Consider the following 18,136-nt stretch of genomic DNA (forward strand, 5'->3'; position numbering starts at 1 on the left):
TACACTACAAAAAACACTACAAAAACCACACGGAACACTACTTTTACACTACCCTAAACCCAAACAATTAACTCCCACCCCAAGCGCAAACCCCCTTACCTCTCTCCTCTCCAGCGTCGCCGTGGGATCATGCTTCCTCCTTCCTGCTTGCTTCACGTCGTTGTGAGGGAACAGCCTGAGTTTCCTCACAACGACTTGGATAGCCGCCACATTACATCGCATGCGTTGTAAAAGCGCATGCGATGTAATGGTATGCATGGTTTTACCACGCGTTGTAACATCGCATGCATGGTAACGCATGCGATGTAATAGCAACGCGTGGTAAAACCCGCGTTGTAATGGCTGTTCCCCGCTTTAGATGGTTATTCATCATCCATGTGTTTATGGCACGAAGGCAGTCATCAAGTTGTGAATTGTAGATGTCTTCGGGGATATCCATTTAAAAATGATTTCGGTGTCATTTGCATAGTTGTAACAGGTGAGGTTGTAGGATTTAATCACATTTGGTAAAGGGGTTCGGTATATATTGAATAATATAGGGGCTATGACCACAGAGGAATGCCACAGCATTGTGTGTGAGGAGATGATGGGAAATGGGGTAGGTAGACTACACTTCGTCTGTGAGATAAGAAGCAATTCATTGTAAAGCATTTTCACGGATTCCAATACTGTGAAGTCTTTGCAGTAGCGTGTGGTGGTAGACAGTGTCAAATGCAGCTGATAAATCCAGAAGTAATAAGGCAGCTACTCTGTTTTTGTCCACTGCGCATTTGAGATCATTCCAGATGGATATGATTGATGACTGTCTCTGTGCCTCTGCTTGGTCTGAAACCTGATTGTCTGAGAGTAAACCATGTGTTTGGTCAAATTAGAGAGATGAGTAAAATCGGCTTTCTCAAATTCTTTTCCTACTAATTGCCCATTTGATATCGGTCTGTAGTATTTTGGGTCTGATGGGTCAAGGTTTTTCTTTTTGTGGAGAGGTTTGTGGTAGGATGTTTTGAGCTCAGGTGGAAATGAACCTAGTTCCAGGGACTTGTTGAGTACGCACCTGGCTACCTCCCTTGCACAGGCTGAGCGAAGGATATCTTTAAAAGATTTTTGGTGGGTCTAGGTCTGATGGAAAACCTTATGGTCTGGCTGCAATGATAACAACGAGGAAATATTTTTGTGACAGGGTATTGGTGGATGATAACTTTTGGTGTCTCTTTCTGTGATGGTTAGGTCATGTGTTGTTGTGGTGTTGTCCGCATACTCCTTCAGGTAACGTTGAATCTTTGTAATTTTTTAGATCAATTCATTGGTTAGTTTGTCATAGAAGTCTTGTGATCATGGTGTTTCTGTGTTTACGCACTCTGGATTCTGGAATTCTCATAGAATTTTAAGGAGTTCTTTAGAAGGGAAGTCTGCTCAGTTATGCACGTGGAGCAGGTAGGAAGAAGAGAGAGAATAATGAAGGAAGGAAAAAGCATGGTGGAGAGTGGCGAAATAAAGGTGCAAGAGCAAAGTTGGAAAGACTAGAAGAGGAGAGAGGATGAAACAAGGCGATAGCTATCTTTGGTGCAACTGGTTCCCCATGATCATATTGGATGGTTTGTTTTGGGTTCTTTGATTTTTAAATTGTTTTTGGCTTGAAACTCAGCCATTGTGGCTCAACCCCAATGATATATCCAATCTTGGAACCATGGTCGCTCAGAATGGCAGATGCATCATAGTTAGATTAGCACGTTGAACCATTCTGTTCAGCACCTTTGCCTGACTGGTTGGCAAAATATGAACCTTTCCATAGACTAACACTGGCCATAGGGCCAAATGTTATTGCACTGTTGAGTCCTCCATATGAAAGCCTTAATAGCATTTAGGGTCACATCTAAGACTAAAAAGGTGAAAGGGCATCCTGTTTTTGGGTCCTTGTTTGATTCACCTGACCTTTTTGTTGAAATAAAAGCATATTCTTTTTTTTATAAAAACATAGTTCTAACTAGATGTTGAGGTTATTGAGTATAATTAGTTGTGTCATAGACTAGCTCTCTTTCAGAATTACCATCAACTCCTTGTGTAACCTTTGTAGAGTTAAGGGTACAAAAAGAGTAAGGTTCCCATAGTCTAACAATGGTCATAGGGTTCAATGTTACTGTCCTATACAGATCTCATTTTGAACGCTAGTATAGTCTTTGGGTTTGTATTTAGGCTTAAAATGTGCTGAGGCTTTTAATTTTTTGTAATAATCCTTATTTCATTCAGTCCACTATTCTTATATCTATAAGACCTACCTTTTTAAAGAACTAAAGCACTAGTTTTACCTTGCATTTGTTGCATGTACTTATTACTTGCATTGTACAATATTTATGCTCAAAAATCTCTAATGCCTGTCAAAATAATCTTTGACTGCTCTAGCTACTACCCTTAGGGAGTCAAGTGTAGAAAATTATGTAACTTGGTTATACAGCTGGAGTGCAAAAACACGTGCGCCCCTTCATCACCTACACTACGAGCAACATTGTAGTCCCTGTGTTGTAGGATTATCTGTTAGAACCAGACAAACACTATACAAGTGAGAACCGATGCGCTATAATGATTGACCCTCAGAATGTTTAAACACTGATTTGTCATTTGAAGTGTGTTTAACAAATTAGGGTCAGAATCTACAATAGTAAACATGTTAAATAAATGCTTCCTGAAAGTCAGTGGTTGGTTGTGTGAGTATGTATGCGTGTTTGTGTGTGTTGCATGCATGTGTGTCTTTGTGTATGCATATATATGTACAAGTGTGTGTGTTTGTAAGAAACAAGAGTAGGCAAGGAAATATTCATTGCTCTTCTCTTATATTCTTGAATAAAAAATGAAAAAAATGATCACGTTTTAGCATGTACCTTCTGTGCCATTTTAGTAATGACTTAATTTTAAATTTCAGTAGTTTTGTACATTTAAAGCATTATGCCGTAACTGAAATTCTCTCTTAACTGTGACGTTGCTTTAACCTTTCGATTTATCAGTGAATTTCTGGGGATTTTATTTAACGTAAAGTAATATTTTGTTACCATATGTAAAGTCAACTGCGCACAGCCTTTGGCTGTGTGCGCTGGGGTTTGGCTGCAGGTCTGGCATGCATCCAGGCCCTGTGTCCAACCCATTAGTGCAGCTCCCCTCATCAAGCCACTTCGGGCCCAGGGGACCTCCTCCCTTGAGGCCTTTTATTTAAAAAGGAGGGGACGTGTGGCCCCCTCCCCAAGCCACTTCGGGCCCCAGGGTACCCATCATCCTGGGGCAACAGATATTTGTAAAGGGGAGGAGGGTGCATGGCTCCCCTCCCCAAGCCACAAGGGGCTAAGAGTGGCCCCAGGGACCACATCCACCAAGCCCATTACTTACATATAGGGGAGGGGGTGCACCACCCTCTCCTTGAGCCATAATAGACCCCGGTGAGCCCATTCTTCAGGGCTGAATTCCTTAGAAAAGGAGTGGGGGACATGTGGCACCACTCCTCAAGCCTTAATAGACCCCAGGGATCCCATCCCTTTGGGTCAACTGCCATAAAAAGTGGAGGGGGATGTGTAGCCCCCCCTCCCTGAGCCTAAATAGGCCCTGGGAACACCATCCCGCAGGGCTGATTACCATAATTAAAAGTAGAGGGCACGGACGATCTCCTCAAGCCTTAATAAGCCCCAAGGACCCCGGCAAACAGTAAGTTGGGGACTCCACTGGGAAGCCCCAGGGCCCCCCCAGTCCTCGGCATTTCTCCCACCTGGCAGGAGTAGCTGTTTTTATGGAAGGAGCAATAAGTGGTTCCCTGCCTTTTAGAGCACAGGCTGGGAAACAGAAGTCTGCACCCACCCGGTGGGAGCATTTTTAAAATGCTCCTGCCAGGTGGGAGTAAACATATGTTTCGCTCCCCATGCGGATGCAGGCTGGGCAATTGATGATGGTGCAGTCAGGCCCCCTCCATTTTAGGCATTGGTCAGCCTTGGGGTACAGGGCCACCATGGCCTTTTAAGGCTCAGGAGGGGGGCTGCAAAGCCCCTTCCCATTTTATGTGGAAACTGGTCCCGTTTTCATAGGGAATAGTTCCCCGGGGGAGGGGGTCCCCAGGGCTTAATAAGACTCATGGAAGAGCACTGCGTGCTTCTATGCCCTCATTTACTCATTGACCCTGGAGAATGGGGCCTCACAAAGACTCAGGGAGGGGTCCACATGCCTCTAATCACACATGAAATAATTTGTGCTGCCCCGCCATGCCCTGGCCCACCCCAGGTTTTTTTCAAAGAGTATTGTGGGAGCCTGCCCATGTTTTCAAATGTTTCAGTGGATATGCTGATACTCCACAAATTTGTGGCAAAGTGTTTTTAAAAAAAGCGTTTTTGGTCCCAGGCCTAGGGGTCAAGGTATCCCTACATTTGTCATTATGTCTTTTTGTCTACCTTTTTTAGGAATCAGGACTGGTTGATGTGGTGGCAGTCAATCAGATCTCAGCTTGAGGTCTGACAGGTCCATGGATCCTAACCAGCACAATATATACAAAGTTTTTATTTTAACTCTTATTATTAACAACTTGTAGTGCACCATTTCACATTGTTTTATACACATGATCAAACCGGACAGGTAGGTATCAGTACAGTATAATTACCTTTTCACATCAACACATTCACCATTGTTCACATTGGCTTACTCCCTAGAAACGGCCTTTCTCTGTGCTTCACCCTATGTCCGCCCTGTACACCTCCCACAGGGACCAGATCTTTTCCCATTTCCCTGGGCATCCTCTACTCTTATATACCGCTTTCTCCGCTAACAGACACCAATCTAACTCTTCTCCCAAGTCTTTAATTCTTGGAGGTTCAGCACTTCCCCACTTTCTGGCAATGTTACATTTGGCAACACCAGCTGCTAGCATCAACCACTTCCTGGTGTGACTGGGCCAGTTTATGTCTCCTGTGATACCTAGTATGTGCTATCTGGCGTCTATTGGTACCTGTTGCCCCACAACCCTCGCCATGATACGAACTAACCCGTTCCAGAATCGTTGAAGTCTTGGGCATTGTGAAAGAACGTGCCTCTCTCCCCACATCCCCTAATACACTGGTCTGATTTGCTCCAACCCAGCTTATGATGGAGCGTTCTAGGGGTGTATGACCTATGGAGGATGAGGAGTTGAACTAATCTAAACCTTGACCTTACAGCGATGTCTCTGGGGCTTTGAACTTCTTCCCTCCAATACACAAAGTTTTTGAGCATGAATTGCTCAGAAACTACTGAACGAATTCACACCAAATCACATAAAGCACTTAATCAATCAATCAATCAATGAATTCACTTTATTCGTTTTTTGCATAAAACCCAAAAAGTCAAATAAAACAGAATATACAAAAAATCTATCATAAAACAAGTCTGCCAGATAACATCAAATGCTGTACATAAAAATAAGATAGAAATAAAGCGAATGCATAATTCATGTTTAAAAAAGAATAAAAAGACCATTCAAGAACTAAGTACAAGGTAACAATTCATCCAGGGACACAACTCGTCCATCCCTTGTAAACCTCAGACGGTTAATCACAACTGGCTCATGGCCTAACTGCAGATATAAATAAATTTAGGACACAAAAAACAGTATCGCCAGATGACATTTGTAAAAAAGTAAAAGCGGGCGAAACTGCCTGAACTTAAACTTGTTCAGAAAAGGGGGAAAAAAAGCCTTTCGGAGTACCTCATAATAGCTACATAACATTGTAAAGTGGAGCATGTCCTGTAGAGACTTACCGTCACAGGACATTAGGCTCTGACCCCTACTACACCCATATGGCTGCGCCAACAAGAGATAAAAGAAATCAAAACGAAATCTAGTCAATAAAAAGCGATCGTAACCGCTTAAAGGTCCCAGGAGATATGGTTCAGTAGTTTGCACAGTTTTCAAAATGATAAATCTACATACACTAGGCTTCCTTAGCTCTCGGTCTTCCCTATCTGAGGTCCACTGATTAAAAAAGGACTCCTTTGCCCACCCCAGATCCTTCCTCTTCACCGAATATATGTTGGAAAATAAGTCAGCTCTTCCCGAACTTGAGAAACATCCCTTAATATAATTAAGCCTAGGGATGTGGTGGGCATGGTTGAGGGCCATACAATCCTTCAGGATTAGTTTATTTAAAGTTGTACCCTGACTAAGCCAGATGTTTAACCACAGGAGAAGTGGGTGAAAGGCCAGCAGGTCAGGGAGGTAAGGCACACCCACCTCTTTATGTACCGCTAGAGTTGAGGTTCCATGAGGCACACTTAGGAGACATTTTAAAAAATATTTTCAACTGTTTGTAATTCCTTGTGGGCGGTGTATCCCCAGATTTCACTACCATAAGACACCTTGGCAATGCACTTTGCCCGGTATATCTGTAATAGCGCCCCAATCGGTCTCTTTCCTAGTCTCGAGGCAAAATTAAAAAATGGCAGCATTTGTTCACACAAAATCTCCTTTCTTCCTATGTTTTAACTCCCCTTATTTCATCTTATTTTCTAACAGGACCCGCAGATAGGAAAAAACATCTGTGCACAGGACCTGACCAGATCCAACCTGTAAGGGATAATGCTTTTTTGGACGACATCCCACCTGCATCACATAACATTTTGAATTATTTATCAGCTGGTCCTGTTCCTCCAAGAATGATGCAAAGGAATTAAGCAGCGTTTGCAGCCCTCTTGCTATCCGGGCCATAAGCACTGCATCGTCTGTGTACAGAAAAATGGCAGACCACACCGACCCATCTGGGGATAATCCGCCTTAGACTCCACTAAAACCATCTCCAAATTATTGATATATAGGTTAAACAAAAAAGGGCCCAAAATACACCCTTGTCAGACTCCTTGTTGTATTGAAAACTGGCGAGTAACCTTAAAATCTTGAGTGTATCGAACCTCAGCGTTTGTGACCCGATCAAACGCAGATGACAGGTCCATAAAGGTCAGGTGGATGGTACCAGAGCGAGCAACCGTGTACTTGTTTAGAATCATAAATAGGTTTAAACATTGGTCCACGGTCCACTGTCCTGGGTGAAAACCATACTGGGCATCTGCTAGAATGTTGTTATCTTCTGCCCAGCGGGCCAGCCTATCTAATAGGATGCGTCCAACCACCTTGACCACCGAGTCCAACAGGGAGACTGGCATATAGCAGTAGGTACTGTCTCTATTTCCCTTTTCAAATACTGGGACTATGGTGGATATGGCAGAGGAACCAGGTTGACTGGTCACTACCGCAGCATTAATGACAGCTGTAAGGGCAGGTATCCACAAATTCAAGTTGGATTTGTAAAGATTGGGGATCCCATCTGATCCTGGTGCCTTATTACTGGACAGCCCAACAATCCCCTTCCTAACTTCTTCAGTTGAAAATACCAATGTAGATTTCCCTTCACCTAGTCCAGTAGCTGTGGTCTTATCAGGGGGCACTGAAAAATGTCCTTCATGGAGGTGCACCCATTCATCCTCCATTATATGGACCCCAAGAAATTTCAAGCATCCTCTGCTACGAAGGGGCTATTTATGATGCCCCAAAACTTGGAGCATCTCTTTAAGGTGCTTGCCTCGATTAACTCCCTCCATGCTTCCTTCTTCAGCACAGCCTTTCACTTGCTAATTCAACTTTATAGGACCTTTAACTAGTCTTGATTAAAGTAGCATCCCTCGGTCTTCGTCCAAAGTCCTCCCTCAACCTCCTAGACACATGAGAACAGGCAGAATCAAAGCATCTGGGGGCTAAATCGAAAGATCGCCCTGCTGGGGCACTAAGAAGGTCTGTTATTTTACGAGAAATGACGTTAAAGGCTTCTATGATATTACATGGATCCACCAATGGGGCTGTTCAAATATCTAACTTTTTCTGGTACAGGGCAGATAATGATGCATGAAAGGACTCTGGGATTATCTGAACCCATTTTAGCCTTCTACCCCCATTTATGGCTTCAGTAACCCCCTTTTTCCTGCCCCTTTGGTTGGAGCTAGTACTGATCAAAACACATAGTGGATTATGATCACTATATATACTTGCCTTGATATAAAAATCCGAGATCAATTTAAAAGGAGAAGTTGGCACAAGAACAAAATCAATAAATGAACCATTCCCCCCCCCCCCGAAAAAGGAGGGGTTGATGTCCTTCCTGCAGGGTTCCAATTTATACATGGCCAATGTTAAAAATATCTGTTTACTAGGGCGTTAAGAGAGTCTCTCTTGGAAGTATGCTCAAAATGGATATCCTTCAATCTTGGGCAACCCAGGTCTCTAAGGACATTACACTGGGGCCCCACATAGGAAAATATTAGTCTCTGACAATCATTAAATTATTTTGATCTAAGGACGTCAAATATCTTAAAAAGAGCCAAACAAGAATATGTTCCAAACATCTGGAGAAGAAGAGGTGGCATTATAAAACATTTAGAAGAACCAGTTTACATGAGCCTCTACTCAACAACAGTGATTGCAAACAAGGGTTTTTTCTAGGCACCACAGTCATTCTACATTCTACTGCTAGAGAGACATAAACCACGAAACTCCCCGTTAGGTCTGCCTGACCTCGAGGGGAAGGTAGGTACAAAAAAGGACATATAACCCTCCCAGGAAAAGCTGTTTTCGGTGGCCCACATTTCTTGTAAACAAATCGTGTTTAACTTTTTGCTAAAAAAATCCATGCAGGATCTGGGAACTTGGTTGCCAGGCCAGCTATGTTCCAAGAGATGAGGTTACAATCCTTCCCATCCAAGGGTCCATGGCCTTTCCAGGAGCGGTCACACTGATTAGTTGATATTCCTGGTTCCGCAAAAGCTGCCCCACTCCGTCAATCACAGGTGTCCATGGAACCCAGAGTTGCAAAGCTGTTAGAAAGTGTTATGAGGGGGGCAACCAACTGCCCACCATGCTGGACCTGTTTCCTATCATTCATATTGCTCCATCCAGTGGGCGGGGTTTGTAGAAGAAACCCAAGGGAAGGGTCACAATGGTTGAGTGAGTGCCAAAGGGGGTGCTAGAGGTAGTTGAAGTTAGGATCCTTTCCGCAAGATGAGGTCTATTAAAATTGATGACAACGCAGTCTCCTTTACAAGTCTTTTCAGACCTCCCTACCCAGTTAACTCTACGCACCATGTTGATAGATTTTCCCACCCTTAATCCCAATGTAGGGTTACGGGTCACCTAGTGCAAAACGTTGTTCTTTTACTGAAATAAATATTCTGTGACATCCGGTGTAAGCACTGGCACGTTTCCCAAGACCACAACATACGGTGTAGACTCTGGTGGGAGGTGTAAAGTAACTGGGTTCTGATTAAAACAATCCCAACCCCCCCTGGCTTGAGCTTCCCCCCCATCTTTTGATGTTTCTCCCACACTGTGATTTCTTGAACTGAGTTGTTCAGATAAAGAGGCCCCTCCTTCTGACCCTACTAATGGGGCTGCATGGTTCCATGGGAGATGCAAGAGCTGTGAGCACCCTGGAGGATAGGGGACACTCTCTGTTACGGGATTATATTGAAGTGGCTGCTCCTTTTGGTTTGTACGATGATCATCAAAATTGGGGGCCTCAATACTGACACAGACAGAAATTGCCTTAGGTTCCACCTGATATGCCTGCTCCCTTTGTAAGATATGCTCATTAGGATAAAAAAAAAGTCCCAATTCTATTGAAGTAAGGCATTGCTTAAGTGGGTCTAATTTCGAGTCCAATACAGCCAGTGGGGTGCCTAGAAAGGAGTCCAACATGGCCACCATGTCCGCCTTTTTGCATCGGGTACTTTTTTCTGCGTGCCCTCAACTCTTGACCACTTAGCTTTTCCCCAAGTCAGAGAACACTTTCTTTTCGCACCAGAGACAGCCCCAGCTCCTCCACTAAACCACCCCCCACTGCCGGGATTGATGGATAAATGGCTGGTGACTTAACAGGGTTGCTATTACCCTGTACCTGAAAGAGAAAGAGATTAACAACAGGGGCACAGACTGGGAGTGTTAAAGATGTAAGGGATGTGGGTTGGCCAGCCACACAACTTGACATATATAGAGGGCGATCCTGAAGTGGGTTCAGGGCGAAAAAGCACTCTTAAGGGACTGGAAAGAAGATGATTACAGGGGAACGAGAAAGACACCGGGTCACCAACTCGACCTCCTTATCAAGGACCTCAGCCGCCCTTTGCAAGAAAGAGTCCATGGTAACTACAGTACCTGAGGAGGCCTTTGGGGTCAGCATTACCACTTTGCGTTTACCCATTACTATTTATGCTATAACAAAGACTGATGAGTACCAAGATGAAAATGAAATCAGTAAGCAAGCTGCTAGCTGGGTATTTGATAAGGGACAGACGGTCCAGAGGCTGCTATAACAATGTAGGTGGGCCCTGTACCCCACTTAAACCAGCACAAGTAGGAGGGTCAAAAGTTCATGTAAAAAATAAGCTACTTACCTACCTGCTCTTGATGCACTGTTCGCTCCTCCAGAGCCTTTCAGGAGTCTCAGCTAACTGTGGTGTCACTGTGATGCTGCAGGCCCAACGGCTGATAAAGAGAGAGACCAAGAGAGAGGGCCCAGCCTCTTCTAGTCTCCGATGGGTGCAGCGGGAGCTCCAGGCAGCCTAAGTATGTGTCTTTGGGTGCAGCTGTGCAGGCGTAGGCGGCGGACGCCACGAGCAACACTGGGGCTTGTAGTCCTGCCCTCTCCTCCTTCCGATAATCAGGTGTCCCGCGCAGCGGGTGCCCAAAGCAGCCTAAGTACATGCCCGCGGGCACGGAAGTGTAGGCGTGGGTGTGACTGCGAGTGACAGTGGGGTTGTGGTCCTGCCCCCTCCTCCTTCCGATAATCGGGTGTCCCGTGCAGGGGGAGCACCAGGCAACCTAAGTAGGCACCTCCGGGCGCGGAAGTGCAGGCGTGGGCTGCGGCTGTCGTGAGCGACACTAGGGCCCGTGGTCCTGCTCCCTCCTCCTTCTGATAATCAGGTGTCCTGTGCAACGGGAGCCCCAGGCAGCCTAAGAAGGAGCCTCCGACATGGAAGTGCAGGCGTGGGCGACGGCTGCCCCGAGCAACACTTCGGCTTGTGGTCCTCCCCCGTACTCCTTCCAATAATGGGTGCAGCGGGAGCCCCAGGCAGCCTAAGTATGTGTCTTTGGGTGCAGATGTGCAGGCGTAGGCGGCGGATGCCACGAGCAACACTGGGGCTTGTAGTCCTGCCCTCTCCTCCTTCCGATAATCAGGTGTCCCACGCAGCGGGTGCCCAAAGCAGCCTAAGTACCTGCTTCCGGGCACAGAAGTGCAGGCGTGGGCGGCGGCTGCAGCAAGCGACACTGGGGCTTGTGGTCCTGCCCCCTCCTCCTTCCGCTAATCGGGCGTCTTGCGCAGTGGGAGCCCCAGGCAGCCTAAGTACGCGCCTCTGGGCACGGAAGTGCAGGCGTGGGCAGCGGCTGCCGCAAGCGACACAGGGGCTTGTGGTCCTGCCCCCTCCTCCTTCCAATAATCGAGACAAAAAGCACTCTTTCCGGTCCAAGATTTAGCTTTTTGTCAAATTCGGTGTAATTCTGTTGAACGGTTTGGGTTGCAGCTCTATCTAAAGTTCCTATGCAAAAATGTATGGGAAAATGCATTTTGGGACCCCCCACCCCCTATTTTTCTCGGCCCTCGCTTGATGGATCACCTAAAAACTTTCAATTCACAAACTAATCTAAAAGTAGCATTGTTTTGGAACATTTTATGGAAATTCATCAAACAGTGCAAAAGTTATTGGCAACACCAAAAAGGCATTTCCTATGGAAACACGATCCTTACTATAACTACCTAGTGGCGACCACCACTGGGTAATAGATAGATAGATAGATAGATAGATAGATAGATAGATAGATAGATAGATAGATAGATAGATAGATAGATAGATAGATAGATAGATAGATAGATAGATAGATAGATAGATAGATAGATAGATAGATAGATAGATAGATAGATGGATGGATGGATGGATGGATAGATAATGCCACTTTAACCTTTTGTATTTTTGTATTTTAAAGGCTAAAGTGACTTTATAGTTATGTATGGTATACAGTGGTGGTATAGTTAGTTATCGAGATGAGACAAGAAGTTACATTTAAAAAATAAAAAACCACAGAAATTTGCCAGCTATTGTTTACTGATCTAATTATAACTTGCTGGTTATGACCTCACATACTGTATCACTCATGTTAAAGAACATCATTGATGACATCTCAAGAGGCATCATTAAGCTAGTGCTACCCTTGGCTTGCCCTCTGGTTCCTGCTAAGATGCCCATTATTTAAGGCCACATGAATGCAGGAACAGAAAGTAAACCAGACTAGAAGGGCCCGTTTATAAATTCACTGCCGTGCAACCTGATCCTGGAAGACCTTCTACTGGCTGGAGAGTAAAATCAGGTGTAGGAACAGGAACTTGAGTCCAACTAAAATCGGGCAGCAAAGTATCCCTGGGATACTGCTCCTCCTACCTGGTAATCGGGCCAATAGCATATGACTTCATTTCTATAGTAGGAGAGAGAAAAAGAGGTGACCAGATAGAGGAGTTAGAAGAAGCCTTAGAATGAAGTGAAAATGCCCAAAGCAAATACAAAGCTTGCACTGGTTGCCAGTCGGTAAGCTTTCCATGTTTAAGGCTCGCTGCATAGTGCACAGGGCTCTGCATGGGTAAGGGCTATCCTCTATCAAAGAAAGGTTCAGTTGGTATGTCCTAGAAGGCATCTCAGATCTTTGGAGATGAAGGATGGATTGGTACCAAAAACTAAATGCAAAATGGGGAGGTAGATCATTCCACTTTGTGAGACCTAAGTTCTGTAATTCTCTCCCAACTCAAATAACGAACACAGTGAATTATATGTTTTAGAAAACAGATTAAAACCTGGTTATTCTGCTAGAGTATTTCCATTGCTGGGTCGTTTGCACTAGCTCTCGGAGCAAAGAGGCTTCTGTGTAAGAGAGTGCATTACAAACGTTTATCATATGATATCATATGTTCAGTCGAAGGGATAGTGCATTCATTGTGAGCTGTTTACTGTTGTTTTTTTTTCAAGTAGTGACCTAGGGAACAGGAGAATCAAGGATGAAGGACAAACATCGAGGACAAGCGAAACAGGTAGAAATCAAGTGGTTTCCGTGAAAAATAAACCCGTAACAAATATATGGCCGTGGATTTTCCAACTCCAAACTTGACATTTCGAGTAATGACTTAATCTGCTGCACATCCGTTTTCAAGTTTTGGCTTAGTATATAAAATCACCATAAAACAGTAGTTAAAGAGACGCCATTTACTAATGGCCAGATTTGTATGTCTCGAGCATTGGGAACATTATTGCTTTATTCGGAATAGTGAGCCGAGCGGTCAAATAATGAATTAGCTCCTTCTGAAAGCGGGGCATAAATGTTGCATGGTAATGCGCGGGCCCTGACAGCGCGGCTGTGGTTGGTGACATTGTTTAAGAGGGTGCTGCTAACAAATCATAACAAATGAATTTACGTATTACGCCTGGACGTCTTATACTGGGTGATTTCGTCAGCGCGTCAGTTGCTAAACGCCGGCGTCAAATCTTTGAAGGCCGCTGTCTGACAAACCGCAGTACACGCCGTTCTAAAAGGATTAGTCGCAGCCATTATTCACGCCTCCGTTCGCTTTGTAGCACATGCGTATCCATTACCTGCAAAAAAGAGCAATTCCATTCATTGTGCCATAAGAGCAGAAGTGTACAGAGTGCAGTGCGTTGGTACATTGTTCGCAACAACGTGTCCGTAATTTACTAAATACAGTGGCATTTAATCATTAGGATGCCGGTATCTGCTATTGATTGCTTCTGCTTTATTTGAATTACAATGTGCAAGCTGCTGCACAGCGCACACCAAGCAGAATGCGAATTCAATGAACACCAAAGTCTGTTCTGCCAGCTGGTGTACTGTGGAAGACAAAGTCCAGCAACTAACACACTGCAGAAAATTAAGAAACAACCAGTAACTAATACACTGCAGAAGATGAAGAAACAACCAGTTACTAACACACTGTATAAAATGAAGAAACAACCCCTCTCAAGAGCACACCTTGGCCCGGATCACAAAATATTTTGACTGGCACTATTTTATGTCCTTGGTTGTAGTGCAACACGTTTTGACACCTATTAAATCAAGATTCTGGAAGTAGTATTGTGTCACCAGAACGCTTGTTTAACTTTGTTGTGATTCATTGGTGATGTGTTCTGTTGTTATTTTGTGCTGCTGTGTATTTCTGCTGCATTACTGCAAAGTGGTTTTGTTGTGTTGTACTATGGTTGTTGTGTTGCGATCTGTTGTCTTAATTGTTATGTTATTTTGTTATGTTGAGTTGTTTACTTTATATATGTCAAAAAATGCTGCTCCATTTCCAGCCATAAGGACCACATGCATTGAAAGTTCCAGTGAGAAGCACCCATTTACTGGTGTACATTTTGTACAGGTAAAACACCACTGCTCCATCCCTTAAAGTAATTAAGACACCTATCAAGCCAAAGCTGTGGCAGACAATGTGGCCCACATTTACAAACATTTTGCATGGGTGACTCCAGTCAGCACAATGTGTTTTTTTAATTGACTTTACAGTGCTGGAAAGTTGACTCAAAGTAAGGAAAAGCAGTTTGCACTGGATTGTGTTACTCTGTATCAGTGGGGCATTTCATGCATGGTACATGAGCGTTCCCATGCAACCACCCATGTTTTTTTATGTAAACTCCTATGTACTAGCAATAGTAGACAGGGTTTTGCATCAAAAATAATGTCAATATAAAGCAAGCATTAACAATGAAAATGAATTTATTTCTCCACATTTTTCCCCACTTTGCATGAGTACTGTACATTACACATCCATAGTGGGAATAGCTGTAAAGTGTGTTTAAGATAAGTATGGTGTTTTGTACTGTAAGATGAGCCTTCCAGCACAAAACCGATGCCACACTCACAAAGACACCATTGTACTGTGCAAGGGTGTGTGTGTGGTGCTCAGCAGCCTCACTGTGCCCCAGCGCTAGGAAGAGAGCAGGATAGTGCCATATCTTAGTACAGCAGTTCTTAACCTTTTGACTCAAATATTGCACAAATATTGAAATATTTTGTTTAATTCACAATCAAATATAGAAAGGTTTTTCAAATTCTCAGTTTTGTTTCTTTACCTGTATATACTTTATACATTTTAATGTATTAATTTTAATAATATTTATTTCTGTCAAACAGTTTTGGACACCCTGGGTAGGCCTTGCGTTCGGAACCCCAGGGTCCTCGGACCTTAGCTTAAAAAACAGTGTTTTAGTGTATATGGTGCTTTCCTGCTCTCTTCCTCTCATGCAATGCAGAACAGCTGCTTTGGGTGCTATGCTGTGTTGTGTGAGTTTTCTAAATCTGGGCATGTCTTAACTTGACGCTCTCAGTCCTCACTTTATGTGATACTGCCACCTATCTCTCACCTCTTCTTGTAAGCCTAAAATCAACCAGATCCCCTTAAGCTTGCTGTCTGGATTGGGTGGGAGGTGGGGACTGGGGGGTGGGGGGGACTTGGTTCAAATTAACATTGTCTATTTCTCAACAAATTGAGCCCAATCTGTCCTGGATTAATTTTTTGTGGAGTGAAATCCTGTACTACTTGGAGTAGGTTAAAAATTATAACTAGAGATATGTTTTAGAGCATTCAAATAATCATTTTCTCTGACATGTTCATAACCGATCCCTCATCTTTCAAGAGGCTGGACTGGGAAAGAGGGTTATTTCACTACCTTTTTTGATATTAACATAATTATGACTAAATGAGTTGTCGAAGTGAGGTTACAGGGAATTATTTATGTTATGCATATGTTTAAATGATTAATTGGATTTTATTGTCTTTTTGTATTATCAACAATACTTTCTTATAAATAATTTTAAAAAAATACAAGTACAATAAAAAAGGATGTATTTAAAACTAATGAAGTAGGTAAGCTTATAATCGGTACATTTTGTCTGCGTAGATTTCTTGCATAAAATAATCTTTTATTCAAGCACTTTCCCTTTGCTCATAAAATATGCTCACAACATTTTTCTAGATATGCGTCTTCAAATGTATATTTATATTTGCACACAACCACAATTATTGGTGTAATATCCTTGTGAAAATACTTTCCAATAAAATTCACTCTCTGACAGATAGATTTTGAGTGGACATGTGGCTTCCCTGCAAGCATTGCATGGGGTTTTTGTTTTTAGTTTTCTTTGACCTTGCCATGAATATTTCAGCCCTGGGGCTGGCCCACGAAGTTTGTGGGCTGATGAATGACGATGCTTGACACTTACTGCCAATGCATCCCTCGTCAATATTTTACCAATGCGTGTTTTGTTTGCTAGTGAATAGAGAGGCTCACAGGCCATTGAAGAGGGCAGCCGGCCTGTCCTGTTGAGCCAGGCCTCACATGTTTGTGTTGCACATGCCTGTTAGGCAGCTGTTAGACCAGATGGAGTGGCTGCAAACTATGGTAGCCAAATGACCGCTGCTACCTAGGGTACTGCGTTCAGAGGTCAAAGGTGACAGGGCTGCCATTCAAGCAGAGTGCCCATTACCTGCAGGGGGCTCATTGCCGGATCATAGTAAAACGGGCACATAATTTACAGATCCATTATTTACCTTTCAGGGACACATTATGAAGAGCTACACATTTGATTTATTTACTGCCAAAGCAATTTGCTTCATCTTCCGTTGTGCTCTGTTGATTGACCATAAATTGTTTTTATGTGCAGTGTATCACATTATAAAGCTGAGTGCTAGCCTTTGGAGAACAATGAGCTTCAGATTGCTTCTAGCTTGTGGACAGACGGACAGAAAACTGGACAGCAAGTCATTTATACAGTGCTGTACGTGCAAGAAGAAGATATATTCCGATGTAGGTGCAGGTCTGATGCCTCCCACGTGGTCTTTGTGAGTTGCTTGCACCATATAACATTTTGTTCAATTGAATACTAAATAAATTTAAGGTATTTTGTGGGGAGCCCAAATCAGTTTGATTGATAAAAGAATCCATTGTTGCCCCCCTAACTTTCCTTGGCAAGCAGGTACCCATTTCAAAATGGTTGCAGTGGTAAAGCTGTTTACCTGGATAGAATTGTTAAGTGAAAAGTGTGTGGCATCAAAATAGAAATCTTTTGAAACGGATACAGAAATGCTTTAAAAGTTCTTTCTCTGTAGCTTTATTTCGAGTCCCTGCAGCTTTTGTATTTTTTTAAAGAGTTGTTTCTTCTTAATGACTTAACACGCAAACCCAGTCAGAGCTGACACCATTTCTGACTTTCTAAATTTTTCAGTTCGGAGGTCATTTAAAGGTCCACAAATGAAGAATGTCCTCCTGGAAGCAAATAAAACCCTACTCAGTCATTATCTCTGTACAAGGTACATTGGCCTTAAATGATCCCTAGAACATCTGTGATACTCTTCCACCGCTAGCATGCTATTTAGTTTCATGCCTTAAATTTACCATATAGCTATGCTGCTTGTGTTTCATTCTTGTGCATCAGAGACCACCTCATACTTCAGCCATATAAGGAAATGATGGCAACTTCCTCTTACTGAGACCACATACTACTCCCTCTCTGTTTTTAGGTTTTGCCTACACAGCACATGTGCTGTCTCTGCAAGACATGTTGTTTACATACAGTGGGCTTACAGAATGCCCATAGCTCACCATTTGTTAGCTTCAGCGTTGTTCTCATTTCCTTCGTCCCCGTTTGTCTTAGCATGCAGGTGTCATGACCTCTTCTTGGGTAAGGCCCTCCCCTGGAGCATGCACCAAGTACTTCTGCCCATCCACTGCTCCCGTTTCTGGAGCTACCTTTTTCTTTGAGTATAAGCACTCCAAATGAGGGCTTGTGTTTTAAGTCTGTCGCCATATCCATCCGACCTGTCCTCCTTCCATGTTGCTTATTTTCCTTACCACCCCCTCCCCTGTACTCTATGCCACTGCACTCTACACAACTGCACTCTACTCTATCCCCCGGCACTACCACTACACTCTACTCCATGGTACCGCACCCTATGCCATTGCGCTCTACTCTGCTGTACTCTACACTGCACCACTCTACTCTACCGCACTGCACTCTAATCTGTACCACTGCACTCTGTGTCAC

Source organism: Triturus cristatus, chromosome 3_2 (assembly GCF_964204655.1).
Source record: "Triturus cristatus chromosome 3_2, aTriCri1.1, whole genome shotgun sequence".
NCBI lineage: Eukaryota > Metazoa > Chordata > Amphibia > Caudata > Salamandridae > Triturus > Triturus cristatus.